General features: G+C 37.1%; 1 pseudogene; it reads left to right on the top strand.

Moving 5' to 3' along the window:
* Positions 1-601: 601 nt before the first annotated feature.
* Positions 602-1808, top strand: LOC125363422 (annotated as a pseudogene).
* The last annotated feature ends 14211 nt before the right edge of the window (positions 1809-16019 follow it).

The following is a 16019-nucleotide window of genomic DNA, read 5'->3' as shown; positions in this document are numbered from 1 at the left end:
GACTCAAAAATCCTCAACAAAATTCTGGACAATAGACTTCAACAGGTCATCAAAAAAATCATACAGCACGATCAAACTGGATTCATCCCAGGGATGGAAAGTTGGTTCAATATACGCAAGTCAATTAATGTAATTCACCACATCAACCGGAGCAAGGTAAAGAACCACATGGTTATATCACTCCATGCGGAGAAAGCGTTTGATAAAATCCAACACCCATTTATGCTAAAAGCCCTGGAAAAATTGGGATTCCAGGGAACATTCCTGAATATAATCAAGGCAGTTTATGACAAACCAACAGCAAGCATAATTCTAAATGGTGAAAAACTAAAGCCATTCCCTTTAAAATCAGGAACAAGACAGGGATGTCCACTCTCTCTCCCTCTCTTCAACATAGTACTAGAATTTCTAGCCAGAGCAATTAGGCAAGAAGAAAATATAAAGGGGATCCAAATAGGAAAAGAAAAAAAGTTAAACTTTCTCTCTTTTCAGATGACATGATCCTATACCTAAAGAACCCCATAAACTCTACCCCCAAGCTACTAGAGCTGATCCAAAACTTTGGCAAAGTTGCAGGATATAAAATAAACCCTCGCCGGTCGCCTCAGGTTCCGCTGCGGCGGGTGTCTGCGTTCGCTGCTGCCGCCGCTGCTGCTTCTACCGCGCTCCAGGTGCTTTTGTTCTGAACAGAGGCTGCCTACTATGCTTGAAGAATGGCTCTCCCTATCATCGTAAAATGGGGTGGACAGGAGTATGCGGTGACCACCCTTTCAAAAGATGATACTGTGCTAGACCTCAAGCAGTTCCTCAAGACCCTCACTGGAGTGCTGCCAGAACTCCAAAAGTTACTTGTGCTCAAGGTTAAAGGAAGATGTCTTAGGTCCACCTCCTGACAATGATGAATGTGGTCAATGACTTTGATATTGAAGACGAAGTAGTTGAAGTAGAACACAGAGAAGAAAACCTACTGAAAATTTCTCACAGAGTCAAAGAGTACAAAGTAGAAATACTGAATCCTCCTAGAGAAGGAAAAAAGCTTTTAGTGCTAGATGTTGATTACACATTATTTGATCATAGGTCTTGTGCAGAGACTGGGGTAGAATTAATGAGGCCTTATCTTCATGAATTTCTAACATCTGCTTATGAAGATTATGACATTGTTATTTGGTCTGCAACAAATATGAAGTGGATTGAAGCTAAAATGAAAGTAAAGCCTCTTGGTGTTATATGGGGAAAGTTTTCTGAGTACTACAGCAAAAAAAAAACACCATTATGTTTGATGACATAGGAAGGAATTTTCTAATGAATCCCCAGAATGGACTAAAGGTAAGAACTTTTATGAAAGCACATCTAAATTGAGATAAAGACAAAGAACTTTTAAAATTAACTCAGTACCTCAAGGAAATTGCAAAATTAGATGACTTTTTGGAGCTAAATCACAAATATTGGGGAAGGTATCTGTCAAAGAAGCAAGGACAGTAGTTACAAGTTTCGCTGGCAGTTAGTGAAGATACTGAGTTCCATGAACTTTTGCTTTTCTGCTAGAAATTATAATGATAGTGCTGGACATGGAAGCAAATGCCAGACTGCTTATCTTTGGTCTTCCAATTTTTTGTAAATTTAATTTTATATTTTTTGAAGATCATAGCAATATGCTAAGAAAAATGTTTCCCCTTCTATGACTATACTGTTACTCTTGAAAAATGGTATTTTCTCCAACATTTATTGAGGTGTTTTTCCACCCTGCCCCTCTCCCCCCTAAAAAAGGAAATAAAAAGTAGAAAAGGAAAATGGGAGAGAATCGAGTATTCAACAGCATCGTTTGGCAACTTTGGAAACAAGTCCTATCTTCTGGTTGTTTTTTTTTTTTTTTTTTTTTTTTTTTGTCTCACTGTTTATCAGCTGCCAAGATCTGACAACCTGTCTGGGAACTAGTGCGTTCCTCCTTAAAACCTAAGGGGGGGGGGGGGAAGTTAAATAACTAGTTTGTTAACCTTAAAATTACCAAAAATTTGTATTCCTTTGTCATAGGCAGAGCCTCTGTTCTGGAGTTTGCTTGTTCATCTCTGAATTCTGAGCTGTCTCAGCCTGGTCTTTATTCTTGTCAGTGTTCTTAAATCGTGATACAGCTCTGTGGTAGAGGAATAGAAGACGAGACTGAAGAACACAGTGAAGGCCCAAGCATGCGTTTGTCTTTGGTGGCTGAGTAGACGCACTGCCTGAGGCCATTGTCATCAACAAAGGTGGCACAGGTCACCAATTCAGTCCTAAAAAGCATGAACACAGTTTTGTCCTCTTCCTGCTCTATCCTGTCTTAAGTGCTAACACCATTTCAGTGAACGTATCTAGCCACAGATTAAATATATATGTTATTTGCAATGCTTAAGCCTGCAGATATATAATGTGACCACTGTTTTGTGTTGACAGTATTGCTTTCTACAGTTTCTGTATTTGAAAGGAATTAATCCTTTTAAATAAATATGGTGTATATTGTTCTTACGGGACTATTTCAGTGGTGTAAATAATAAATATCTTTTCATAAAACAAAACAAATAAATAAATAAATAAACCCTCAAAAATCAACAGCCTTTCTCTATGCTAACGAACCAAAGACCAAGGCTGAAATCAGAAAAACAACTCCTTTTGCAATAGCCTCAAAAAACATAAAGTACCTAGGAATAACCTTAACCAAAGAAGTGAAAGACCTCTACGATGAGAACTTTAAAAACATGAAAAATGAAATTAAGGCAGAACTAAGGAAATGGAAAAACCTCCCATGCTCCTGGATTGGGAGGATTAATATAATCTAAATGGCAATATTGCCAAAGGCTATCTACAAATTCAATGCAATACCCATTAATATCCCAACACCATTTTTTAATGAAATAGAGGAAGCAATCCAGAAATTCATATGGAACAATAAAAGACCTAGAATAGCAAAAACAATCCTAAGCAGAAAGAATGGTGCTGGAGGAATTACAATACCCAACTTCAAGCTGTATTATAAAGCTTTAGTAATAAAAACAGCTTGGTATTTGCACTGGAACAGGCCTGAAGACCAATGGAACAGAATTGAAGACCCAGAAAAGAACCCACAGAACTATGCCTACTTAATCTTTGATAAAGGAGCTAAAACAATAGTCTGGAAGAAAGATAGCCTCTTTAACAAATGGTGCTGGCAAAGCTGGTTCAACACATACAACAAAATAAAACTAGATCCTTATATATCACCCTGCACCAAAATCAATTCCAAGTGGATCAAAGACCTATAAATCAAAACAGACACCATGAAAACACTAATCGAAGGAGTAGGAGAAACACTTGGGCTCCTTGGTACAGGACGGAACTTTCTTAACAAAGACGCAGAAAAGCTACAAATCAAAGAAAGGATGGACAAATGGGACTACATCAAACTGCAGAGCTTCTGCAGGGCAAAGGACATAGCTCGCAAAATAAACAGAAAGCCCACAGATTGGGAGAAGATCTTTACTGGCCATTCAACGGACAAAGGCCTCATATCTAAAATATATGTAGAACTAAAATAATTACCTTCCTCTAAAACAAAACCGCAAGGAACCAATAGCCCCCTCATGAAGTGGGCTAAAGACCTACAAAGAGACTTCTCTGATGAGGAAATGAGAATGGCCAAGAGACATATGAAAAAGTGCTCTACATCACTGGCCATAAAATAAATGCAAATCAAAACAACATTGAGATTCCATCTCACCCCAGTAAGAATGTCCTATATCAAGAAAACTAACAATAACAACTGTTGGAGTGGATGTGGCCAAAAGGGAACCCTACTTCATTGTTGGTGGGAATGTAAACTGGTTCAGCCACTCTGGCAAGCAGTATGGAGATTCCTCAGAAGGCTAAACATAGAACTCCCCTATGACCTAGCAGCCCCACTTTTGGGTATCTATCCAAAAGACCACAAACATAAAGCCACCAGCACAACAATGTTTATCGCAGCACAATTTGTCATAGCTAGAATCTGGAACCAACCCAGATACCCCTCAGTAGAAGAATGGATCAGGAAAATGTGGTACATATACACAATGGAATTTTATGCCTCTATCAGAAAGAATGACATTGCCCCATTTGTAAGGAAATGGAAGGACTTGGAAAAAGTTATACTAAGTGAAGTGAGCCAGACCCAAAGAAACATGGACTCAATGGTCTCCCTTATAGGGAATAATTAGCACAGGTTTAGGCAAGTCACAGCAGAGGATCACAGGAGCCCAATAGCTATACCCTTACGAACACATAAGATAATGCTAAGTGAAATGAACTCCATGTTATGGAAATGATTGTTATATCACAGTTGTAACTACTTTCAACATGCCATATGTAACTGTAGCCTCTATTATTGATGATCTTCTTGTATCACCACCCTGTGGTTGTACCTACACTTTCTCTGTATCTTATCTGAGTGTATTGGAAACCGGGTATACTGGTATTAGAACTAGGAAATTGGAAGCGAATACCAAAATCGAAAGACACAGGGTAAAAAAAGACAAACAACTACAAAAGCAATACTTGCAAAACTGTTTGGTGTAAATGAACTAAACAACTCATGGGGGGGAAGGGAAAGGGGGAGAGGGAGGGGGAATGAGGGACGAGGTAACAAACAGTACAAGAAATGTATCCAATGCCTAATGTATGAAACTGTAACCTCTCTGTAATTCAGTTTGATAATAATAAATATATATATAAAGATCTTGCAAAATCAGTAATTATTTTGTATCTATCTGTCTAAAACTTTAGGTCCATTATACCTTAGTGTTTTTGTCACAATGTTCTATAAGGTAGGGCTGGGGATATGGCCTAGTGGCAAGAGTGCTTGCCTCATATACATGAGGCCCTGGGTTCGATTCCTCAGCACCACATATACAGAAAATGGCCAGAAGTGGCGCTGTTGCTCAAGTGGCAGAGTGCTAGCCTTGAGCAAAAAAGAAGTCAGGGACAGTGCTCAGGCCCTGAGTTCACGGCCTAGGACTGGCCAAAAAAAAAAAAAAAAAAAAAAACCAATGTTCTATAAGGTATTATTTACATCCTATAGAGGATCTGCCTACTATTCTTGGCTATTTGGAGTCCTGTTTGTTTTTCAGGACATAGATAAATGTCAAGCCATCAGAAAGTTCTCTTCATTTGTGTGGGAGTAGTGTACTCTTCTGTACTACGTTACATTTCGTATCTAACACTCTTAAAATACTCTAGCATTTTCACTAGTTTGGGTTTTTTTCCTCTTTATGGGTTCAAATGAGACTTGGAACTTCATCTCTGTATATTGAAATTGTATTAGTTTGGCATATTACAGCTATTAAATAAATAACTGTCAACTCTGTCAACTCTCAATGAATTCTGTGGCCTATAAACTTTTTCTTGTCCTCTGATGGTGATTTTGTTTTCTCAGAGTAAATAGAATACTGTGTACACTTTTAAACCTTTATTCCTTGTATTTTAGCAATGGATCAATTAACTAGTAGACGGAATTAACTAAACTTTCTGTGTTTTAAGTCATTGAAAAAAATACCGTTTAAAATTGGCTTTTGTGAATCTGGATGGGTATCATTGTTTATCGTTCAGAATGAGTAGTCATTCATTTATTTATAGTGCTACAATTGCCAAATATTTTTTAATTTTATCAATAAATGAAGAGAAAAAATTAAAAAAAGAAATTGAAATTACTGTGAGATTATAAAAAGTGAAGTGATGAATTGTATAAATTGGGCACACAAATGACTACAACTCAAAGTAAATTTATGGCAGCTTATCTCCAGCTGTTCTAAACTTTCTACAAAGGAATGTTGGCTGCTGCTGAGGGCAGGAGGCAGCTCCCTGATGACTTTGTTCCTATGCTAATCCCTTCCTTTCCACCTTGGGGAAATAAGCTGCTTCAACAAGCCTCCAGTGACATTTTTCAAGTAATTGAAATCTTCAATGTATACTGATAGTTGATGTATATCTCTTAGTGCTTCTATATTGACTATAATTTGAAATATTATTTTGATATTTATTATGTTAAAACATCAGTTAGCTTTGTAAGGTGGCTGCTATAAAATTTTAAACTCTTTCAGTGACTCATGTTCTATTAGAAGGCTTCAGATATTTATGTGGTGCTAGTTAATAGTGGACTAAGTTAAAATTCTGTTTAGTTGACCTAAAAATCTGTATTAGGCTTAAGAAAGCCACACCAGAGAAACACTTTGCAGTAATAAGTTATCTCTTTTTTTTTAATTTTTATTGTCAAACTAATGTACAGAGGGGTTACAGTTTCATACGTTAGGCATTGGATACATTTCTTTTACTGTTTGTTACCTCCTCCCTCATTCCCCCCTCCCCCCTTCTCCTTTCCCTCTCCCCCTATGAGTTGTTCAGTTGATTTACACCGAATAGTTTTGCAAGTATTGCTTTTGTAGTTGTTTGTCTTTTTATCCTGTGTCTCTCGATTTTGGTATTCCTTTTCACTTTCCTAGTTCTAATACCAGTATACACGATTTCCAATGTACTCAGATAAGATACAGTGATAGTGAAGGTACGACCATAGGAAGGGCATACAAGAGGATCATCAATAATAGAAACTACGGTTTCACATCATATGTTGAAAGCAATTACAACAGTGATATAACAGTCGTTTCCATAACATGGAATTCATTTCACTTAGCATCATCTTATGTGTTCATAAGGGTATAGCTATTGGGCTCTTGTGATCTTCTGTTGTGACTAGCCTAAACCTGTGCTAATTATTCCCTATAAGGGAGACCATAGAGTCCATGGTTCACATACATAATCTTAGCTACTCAAGAAGCTGAGATCTGAAGATCACAGTTCAAAGCCAGCCTGTGCACAAAATCCATAGAGACTTCTTGTCTCCAATTAAATATCAAAAAGCTGAAAGTATACCTGTTGTTCAAGTGGTAGAGAGCTAACTTTGAACATTAAAAATCTCAGAGAGCGGGGCTGGGGATATGGCCTAGTGGCAAGAGTGCCTGCCTCGGATACACGAGGCCCTAGGTTCGATTCCCCAGAACCACATATACAGAAAACGGCCAGAAGCGGCGCTGTGGCTCAAGTGGCAGAGTGCTAGCCTTGAGCGGGAAGAAGCCAGGGACAGTGTTCAGGCCCTGAGTCCAAGGCCCGGGACTGGCCAAAAAAAAAAAAAAAAAAAAAATCTCAGAGAGCGGGCTGGGGATATAGCCTAGTGGCAAGAGTGCCTGCCTCGGATACACGAGGCCCTAGGTTCGATTCCCCAGCACCACATATACAGAAAACGGCCAGAAGCGGCGCTGTGGCTCAAGTGGCAGAGTGCTAGCCTTGAGCAAAGAGAAGCCAGGGACAGTGCTCAGGCCCTGAGTCCAAGGCCCAGGATTGGCAAAAAAAAAAAAATCTCAGAGAGGGGCTGGGAATATGGCCTAGTGGCAAGAATGCTTGCCTCATATACATGAAGCCCAGGGTTCGATTCCCCAGCACCACATATATAGAAAATGGCCAGAAGTGGCGCTGTGGCTCAAGTGGCAGAGTGCTAGCCTTGAGCACAAAGAAGCCAGGGACAGTGTTCAGGCCCTGAGTCCAAGGCCCAGGACTGGCAAAAAAAAAAAGCTCAGAGAGAGCCCAGGCCCTGAAGTTTAAGTTCTGAGCCCCAGGACAGAGAAAGAGAGAGGGGAGAGAGAGAGAGAGACAGAGACAGAGACAGAGAGACAGAGATTTTAAAGAAGAGACAGAGACAGAGACAGAGAGACATAGATTTTAAAGAAATTCTTCCAAAAACCTTATAAATACCTTACAGGTATTGAAATCATTAGACATAACATTTAAATAGTAAAGGATATCCCTAATATGCTTAGAAATAATGAACTCTAAAATACACTGTCTTTTCATCATTATCTTGAATGTACAATTTTGTGGGTTGCAATTATCATTAGATACATGTGCAGGGCAAGTAATAAATCACAAGAGTTAGTACCTCCAACTCCTTACATTTTATTTTTAATTTTTGGCATTACTTCTTTTTAATGTCAAGTTGATACCCTGAAAACAGAATCAATCTATGGGTTAAACACTAGAAGAATTTTTGGATAAAAATATAAATGTTCTAAGCATTTGCATAGCTAATTTTTCTGAGAAAAAGGTTTAAGCTTTTTGCTCACTCTCATTTCATCTACAAACCAGTCCCTTCCCACTTTATTATTTTAAATAGACACCTGTAAACTAGTGGAGATGGTGGGGATATGAACTTGTAAGCCATGTTGCTTCTTAGAGAAACACCCAGGGACAACCATGGGGGCAGATGAGTGGAGGGACCTGGGGCAGCTCTCTCTAATGCTGGAAGACTTTCTAGCAAGTGGCAATACCACTTATTCTATAGCACTCACTGCACTTCATTCTCCAACTCTGACTGTGGTGACCTAGATTTTTTCTGCTTCATCTTTCACTTTTTGCACAGCCTTCCTCCATTTCCTTAATCAGTCCAAGTCCATGCCCCAACATACAGATGATGATGATGATGATTTTGATGATTATTATTGTTGTTGTTATCATCATCATCATCATCATCATCATCATCATGAACTCTTGCCCTGACAGTTGGTGATTCCCAATTGAATCAGTAGACTCAATGTTGACTCTTTTCTTGAAGACTCCATTTGAAGAAGTTCAGATTGCAATAAGCACCCTCCCCTCCCCTGGGATAGAAACCCTGGAGGAAGTCTGCCCTGTAGCAAGAAGAATCAGCTGCTGCTTCAGGCTCACAAGACTAACCTGGAAAGGGGACGGAGGCGGGAGGGGCAAGACTGAGAAGTCACTGCAGACCTTGTTCTGAGATGTCTTCCTTTATCTTCCCCAGAGATAATAGCAGCCATTCTCCTAAATTCTTTGAAATACCCAAGAATGATTTATTTTTAAAAAATCCTATTAAAAACAAATACTATTGAAACCCATCTCTATGCTGAGCCATGTCCTATGCAATTTAACTCTTTTAATTTCTAAGCTTTAAGAAATAAAGTGTCATAGTATGTGTCACTGCTGTATTCATCACAGTGTCAACAAATATGTATTGTTAATCTTGCTTCATTTACCAGTTCATTCTCCCAACTCCTACTTTACTGTTTGAAACAGATACATGTAATTATTTAATTTGCAGCATTTTCACATATGTCTTTTCTTTCTTTTTTTTTTTTTACTGGTTGGTCATGGGGCTGAATTCTGGTCCTAGGTGCTTTCCCTGAGCAGTTCAGCTTGTGGAACCCAGTCACAAGTAGAATACCCCATTCTAAAGGAAGTGCTAACTGCCATTTTAGCTTCTGTACCCAGCTTGCTTTAGTTTATTATAAAATTTACTAATGAAAAATTAGAAACAGGACATCAGAAATAAGACTGAATATTAAAGGAAAGATCTCACGTCCTTGCTAGAAGCAAAGCAGCATCTCTCCCTCACTCAAGTTCACGAAGCTGACAGCTTTGCAAAGGGTCACTAACAACCTTGAAGTTTATCACCAGCTGGACTGAGTTGCTGTATTAGCCAGAAAGCCCTACTAACAAAGTTGTTGTTATGATGTAAAGAAAAAGCTAATAAGGCTCATCTCTAAGAAAATACTGCCCCTATTCAAGGCTATAGTTTGCTTTTAGGCTCTTTTTTGGTTTTTATAAAGTGAGTAATGGTCATGCTGACCTGGCCTATGTTTTGTGTCTGTAACTCAAGGCTAACTTCTGCTTCTGTAAATCTGCTTGCTTACCCCAACAACACGTACCAGTTATGTCACTGCCCACCACACAGTATGTTGCCACTGTGGGCAGCCTATTGTGAGCCACAAAGCCTGATGTTTATGTAAAAGAACAAATGAATTCAGAGGTCATGAGTCAGCACCAATGAAATTGTAATACATCAATCTTGCATGGCCTGCCTATGTAATGCCCACTCAGAAAAACCTACCCTACCCTAAGCATGGGGCCGTTTTTCACTATCTCGATAGTGAGAAGCATACTGGCCAAACAAAGTTCCTAGCTCCTATTAACTGAGAGTCTTGGGGTCTCATTTGAACTTGTGATATAATAAGCTCAAGGCTAGCACTCTACCACTTCAAGTCACAGGACCACTTGCAGTTTTCTGGTAGTTAATTGGAGATAAGACTCTCATGGACTTTCCTGCTCTGGCAGGTTTTAAACCTCAGTCCTCAGATCTCAGCTTCCTGAGTGGCTAGGATTACAGGTGTGAACCACCAGTGCCCAGTGCATAAGTCTTTCTAAATAGTAATGTTTCTCACATATTACAATCTAATGCAATAAGAAACATAATTCAGTATGTATAGCTGTATGAATGTATTCAAGTATAGTTGCCGTGTAACCAGATTATTTATTTATTATTTATTTCAAATTCATGTAACCAGATCGTTTATCTACTATTTAGTTATTTATTTATTTCAGATTCAAACATAACATATTTTCAGCCAGTACTTGGGAAATCTTTTTCATGCCCTTCAATGATACCTGCTATGCTGACTTATGAAGTCAGAGGTTAATTTGTTCACTTGTGATATCATATAAAATGAAATGCAGTGCTCACATCCTTGTCTGAGATACTGTTTTTCTGTCATTTGAGATGTTCACAATCAACCATTGTCCAAACTAGTAAATGGAAAATTCCAGAAATAAACAACTCATGTTTTAAATTGCAATCTTACTAAATAGCGTGATAAAATTTCATGTCAACCCACTCCAGCCTACCCTACCTATGAAATATTTTTCTTCACAGAATATCCAAACGGAATTCAATACCCACCTCCCAAGTTACTTGGTGACTGCCTTGGTTATTGAGTCAACTCTTCTGAAAGCACTTTGATCCAAGTAACTCACTTTCTATTTAGTACTTGACCCAATGTTTAGGCAGAGTAAGTGCAGACTATTTAGATATGGAAAAAGAAGTCTTGAGGGGCTGGGAATATGGCCTAGTGGCAAGAGTGCTGGTCTTCTACACATGAAGCTCTCGGTTCGATTCCCCAGCACCACATATATGGAAAATGGCCAGAAGGGGCGCTGTGGCTCAGGTGGCAGAGTGCTAGCCTTGAGCGGGAAGAAGCCAGGGACAGTGCTCAGGCCCTGAGTCCAAGGCCTAGGACTGGCCCGGGGGGAAAAAAAGAAGTCTTGAGCAGCTTCTCTAAAGTGGAAAAGGTACGTTTTAGCTGATCAAAGTAGCCCATGGCAGGAATAATAGCACTTGGGAGACTGACTGGATTCAAAAAGGTAGTACCTATACACAATGGAATTTTACACAGCCATTAGAAAGAATAAAATAATGTCACTTTCAGGGAAATGGATGGAACAAATTATGTTAAGTGAGGTAAGCCAGGCTCAGAGAGACAAATGGTGCATACTCTCTCTCTGATATGCGGAAATTAGATCTAAAAGACACTGGGATATAATAAATTATACAGGATCCTAAATACACACATTGAGACCAAAAGAAGACATTCTTAGAGGAGAAACAAAAAGGCTCAATGCCTAAGTGCTTCTTCATATTTATATAAAGTGATATGCTATACATACAATATATATGATATATATCAAGTATATAGAAGATATACATGATATGTGTGACATATATCAAATATAAATCAGATATTATCAAATATATGATATATAATATATCAGATATTATCAGATATATGTGATATATATCAAATATATCAGATATTATCAAATATATATCAGATATATATATATAAACAAACTCCAAGATTTGGAAACAAGAGAATTCTCTTTTTTTAGTTTTAATTTTTTGATGATTATTCTTTTCTTTATGTATGGTATATTCAAGTATATATCTTCAGGAAGGTGGGGGCGGTTACAGAGCTTGAGGGCAAAATGGTGAAAAGTACTGCAGTGGAGCTCATGGGACAGAGCTATACAGCTCATGGGTGGAGATGGGAGGGAGAGGCTGGGGGAGAGTGAGGGAACAGAAGACACCATAGTACAGGAAATATATTCATTACCTGGCTCATGTAATTGGAATCCCTCTGTACATCACTGTTATAGTAACAATAAATTAATTTTAAAAATTAAGCTTCACAAGCTTAAAAAAAGAAAAGTTAAAATTTTTAATTTAATTTAACTTATAAAAGAAAGAAAGAAAGCCAGCCTGGTGCCAGTGGCTCCTGCCTGTGATCCTAGCTACTCAGAAGGCTGAAATCTGAGAATATGGCTCAAAGCCAGCCTAGACAAGAAATTCCATGAGGTCCTTATCTCCAATTAATCACAAAAAGCTGAAAATAGAGCAGTGGCTCAAGAGGTAGAGTGCGAGCTTTGAACACAAGAGGCTAACCCCAGGACCAGTGGGGGGGGGGGGGGGGGCAGGAAGCTATACTGGACTGGGATGTGTCTCAAGTGGTTAGACCATTCACCTGGCAAGCCTGAGGCCCCGAGTTCATATTCTAGTATAGCAAATTTTTAAAAATTTAAATAAACATAAAAAGGTAGGTAATGCATAAAATCTGATTGTATAATTTAGTACAATCTTTTCAAGGACACTATAGTAACAATACAAAAACCTTAATGCATGACTGTATTTTCTTTATATTTCTCTCCATAAACTTATATAAGTGTGTTTTCTCTAGCAATTGTTCATTATGAAAAATAAGACTAAATATATATATGAGCCTACCAGCATACAGTTCATTACAGTAAAGCTATTTTAAGGATTACGTATATAAATATTTTTAAATATACAAAATATTTTAATATAATATATAAAACAATTATAACTTGCTTTGAGTTTATATATTTATATATTATATATTGTAAATATTTACATGTATTATATGTATCATATATTCTTTCATATTACATATCCCATATTATATAATTATATAATACATATTATAGATCATATATAATAGACAGTATGTTTTATCATATATTATATAAGTATATAAAACATTATATATAATATATTATATAACTATACAATACATAAATTCATGAATATAAAAATACATAACACGTGGCTGGGGATATGGCCTAGTGGCAAGAGTGCTTGCCTCGTATACATGAGGCCCTGGGTTCAATTAGCCAGCACCACATATACAGAAAATGGCCAGAAGTGGCACTGTGGCTCAAGTGGCAGAGTGCTCGCCTTGAGCAAAAAGAAGCCAGGGACAGTGCTCAGGCCCTGAGTCCAAGCCCCAGGACTGGCCAAAAAAAAATATATATATATATAACACATTATATAATATATTATATATCATTATATTATTACGTTATATATTATTATATCTTATATATAACATACAATATATTGTTTTATATATTTATATAGCATATAAGTATATATTATAGTATATATAAAATACAATTATATTATATATTATATTTAATATGTTTATATATAATTATATTGTACAAAATATAACATTTTATTGTATAAAATATAATTACATTATACATTATACAACTATACCATGTAATATAAATATATTAATATAGTTATATGTTATAATATTTTCTAATATACTGTGTAATATAATAATATATTTATGTGTATGTATGTAATATATTATATACTTATATAGTCCATAAATATATATTATACTAGATATTTATATATTATATTACATATATAAAATATATTTTTAATATATAATACCTTAAATATATAATACCATAAATACATATATATTTTAAATATGTAAATATAACAACACATATATATTATATGTAAAATATTGTATATATAACTATAACAATGGTACGAAATATAAATGGATGCTTTGAAACACATTATACATCAATGAGGGTCTTGTATGGTTTTTAAAACATTATAATAACAGTACATAATTAAGTGAAAATGCCAATTGCAGCCATGAATAATGGAAATAATATTTTCAGTTCTTAATATCCCATCAGCTATAACTTTAAAATATTAAAAACAATTATCACTTGTTTTGTGTTTCCAATATTTTTGTTTTATTGTCTTTTTAATGTTTGAGGAAATAGCTGGTGGATTGGTTTTATAATCTTTCAACTTTCATTTATTGTAGGGAAAAATAGAGGAGAAGCAGGCTGATTCTGGACTACCTTGTCTTGTTAGGTATTGTGTCTTGACCTACACATGTTGCTATGGTTACATGTTTGCCTCTCGGAGGACACTGCCCCACTGTAGCATCTTCCACAATTTTGCCTAAGTTCATTACAAACAAAACTCATTAGTGATGCCAGAATGTGGGTCACCAAGGACCCCGAAACATTTATTTTCAAGGTTAGCAAATAAATAAATGTAAATCTTAATAGTGTAAAAATTCTCCGCTCTCTCAAGAGAAGTAATAGTGTTAATGCTTTGAATATAAGAAAGGGAAATATTTGAAATAACAATTTTCATCCAAAGAGAGAACTAAGGTATATTTTCTAGATTAAAAAAAAAAATAGACCAGCAATTGTTGGCTATAAAAACCTTCCCAGTGTGTTGGAGATGAAGACTTGAAGGCCTTGCAGAGCCAAGTCAGAGAAAGCAAGAACCATGCACTGAAACAAGAATATTCCACATCAGCCTTTGCAGTAAGGTTCTTTTCATCAGGTTAGCCTGATTTAGGACTCTTGCTAAAGAATCAGCTGATGCCGTTATTCACTCTCAGAAGAGGAGGTACTGTGGCTGTTGCATTTAATTTCATACTTGGTAAATCTGTATGATGTTTTGCTCTGAGAGGAAAGTTTGATACGATTTACAAACTCCGTTAAAATTATTCATTTGAGGGGCTGGGAATATGGCCTAGTGGCAAGAGTGCTTGCCTCATATACGTGGAGCCCTGGATTCGATTACCCAGCACCACATATATAGAAAATAGCCAGAAGTGGCACTGTAGCTCAAGTGGCAGAGTGCTAGCCTTGGGCAAAAAGAAGCCAGGGACAGTGCTCAGGCCCTGAGTCCAAGCCCCAGGACTGGCAAAAAAAAAAAAATATATATATATATATATATATATATATTTGAATTGTTCTATAATGATTCACAGATCTTTCTAGGTGGTGTTTCTGGAATGCTGTTTTTACAAAGTAAATTTATGAATGGGGTGGTGTTATGACTCAAATCCTCACTTTCCTTTTTAAAGAGAAAAACACACCTATATCTAAATCACTCAATATGACAATGTCTGATACTCACAAGATGAACTCTCCTGAAATGTTTTAATATGAAAATGGTAGAAGGTGGGTGCTGATGGCTCATGTAATCCTAGCTACTCAGGAGGCTGAGATCTCAAGATCAAGGTGTGAAGCCAGTCCAGGCAGGAAAGTCCAAGACTCCTACCTCCAATTAAGCACCAAAAGGCCTGAAGTGGAGTTGTGGCGCAAGCACTCCTAGCCAAAGTTCAAGGACAGCACTCAGGTCCTAAGTTCAATATCCAGGACCAGGACCAAAAAAAAAAAATCTGTTTGGGAACAAGGGCAATCATGCAGAGGGTACAGGAATGAGCACATTTCTATTCAAGAGCTCAGGAAGTACCAGTTTCCAAAGAGCAGACGGGGAGTAGTAGGGAGGCTGAAAAGAATGTTATCTTCAATGAGAACTTTTTGCTGTCATGATCGTTTGACTCCGTAGTTATAGGAATGTCACTGAGCTCCAACAACAAAAAATTAACTCTCTTTCCCAATGAGAGGATAATAAACCTGGGTGTTTAATCGCAGCAACTGGTCATACATATAATTAAGTAATGATCTGGCTCTGGTATCTTGAAAAGTGGCTATTTAAATAAATAACAAGTGGTGCTGTGGCTCAATGTTGTAGAGCACTAGCCTTGAGCTGAAGAGCTCAGGGAGCCCAGGCCCAAAGCTCAAGCCCCAGGACTGGCAAAAAAATCTCCAGTGAAGAGGCATAATTGGGCAAAATATAAGGAGGAAATCTCTAGAAGACAGTGATGAAGGTCTTAGATGAAAACAGAATTGATTATTAATCCATGGTGAGACTATAAAATAAAAGTCCAATATTACTAATACTTGTGTTCAATAAAAATGTCAATTATCTTGAAAAAAGATGTGAT

This window comes from Perognathus longimembris, chromosome 1 (assembly GCF_023159225.1).
Source record: "Perognathus longimembris pacificus isolate PPM17 chromosome 1, ASM2315922v1, whole genome shotgun sequence".
Classification (NCBI taxonomy): domain Eukaryota; kingdom Metazoa; phylum Chordata; class Mammalia; order Rodentia; family Heteromyidae; genus Perognathus; species Perognathus longimembris.
Note: the sequence above shows the minus strand (reverse complement) of the source record. Positions and strands in the feature narration are given on the sequence as shown.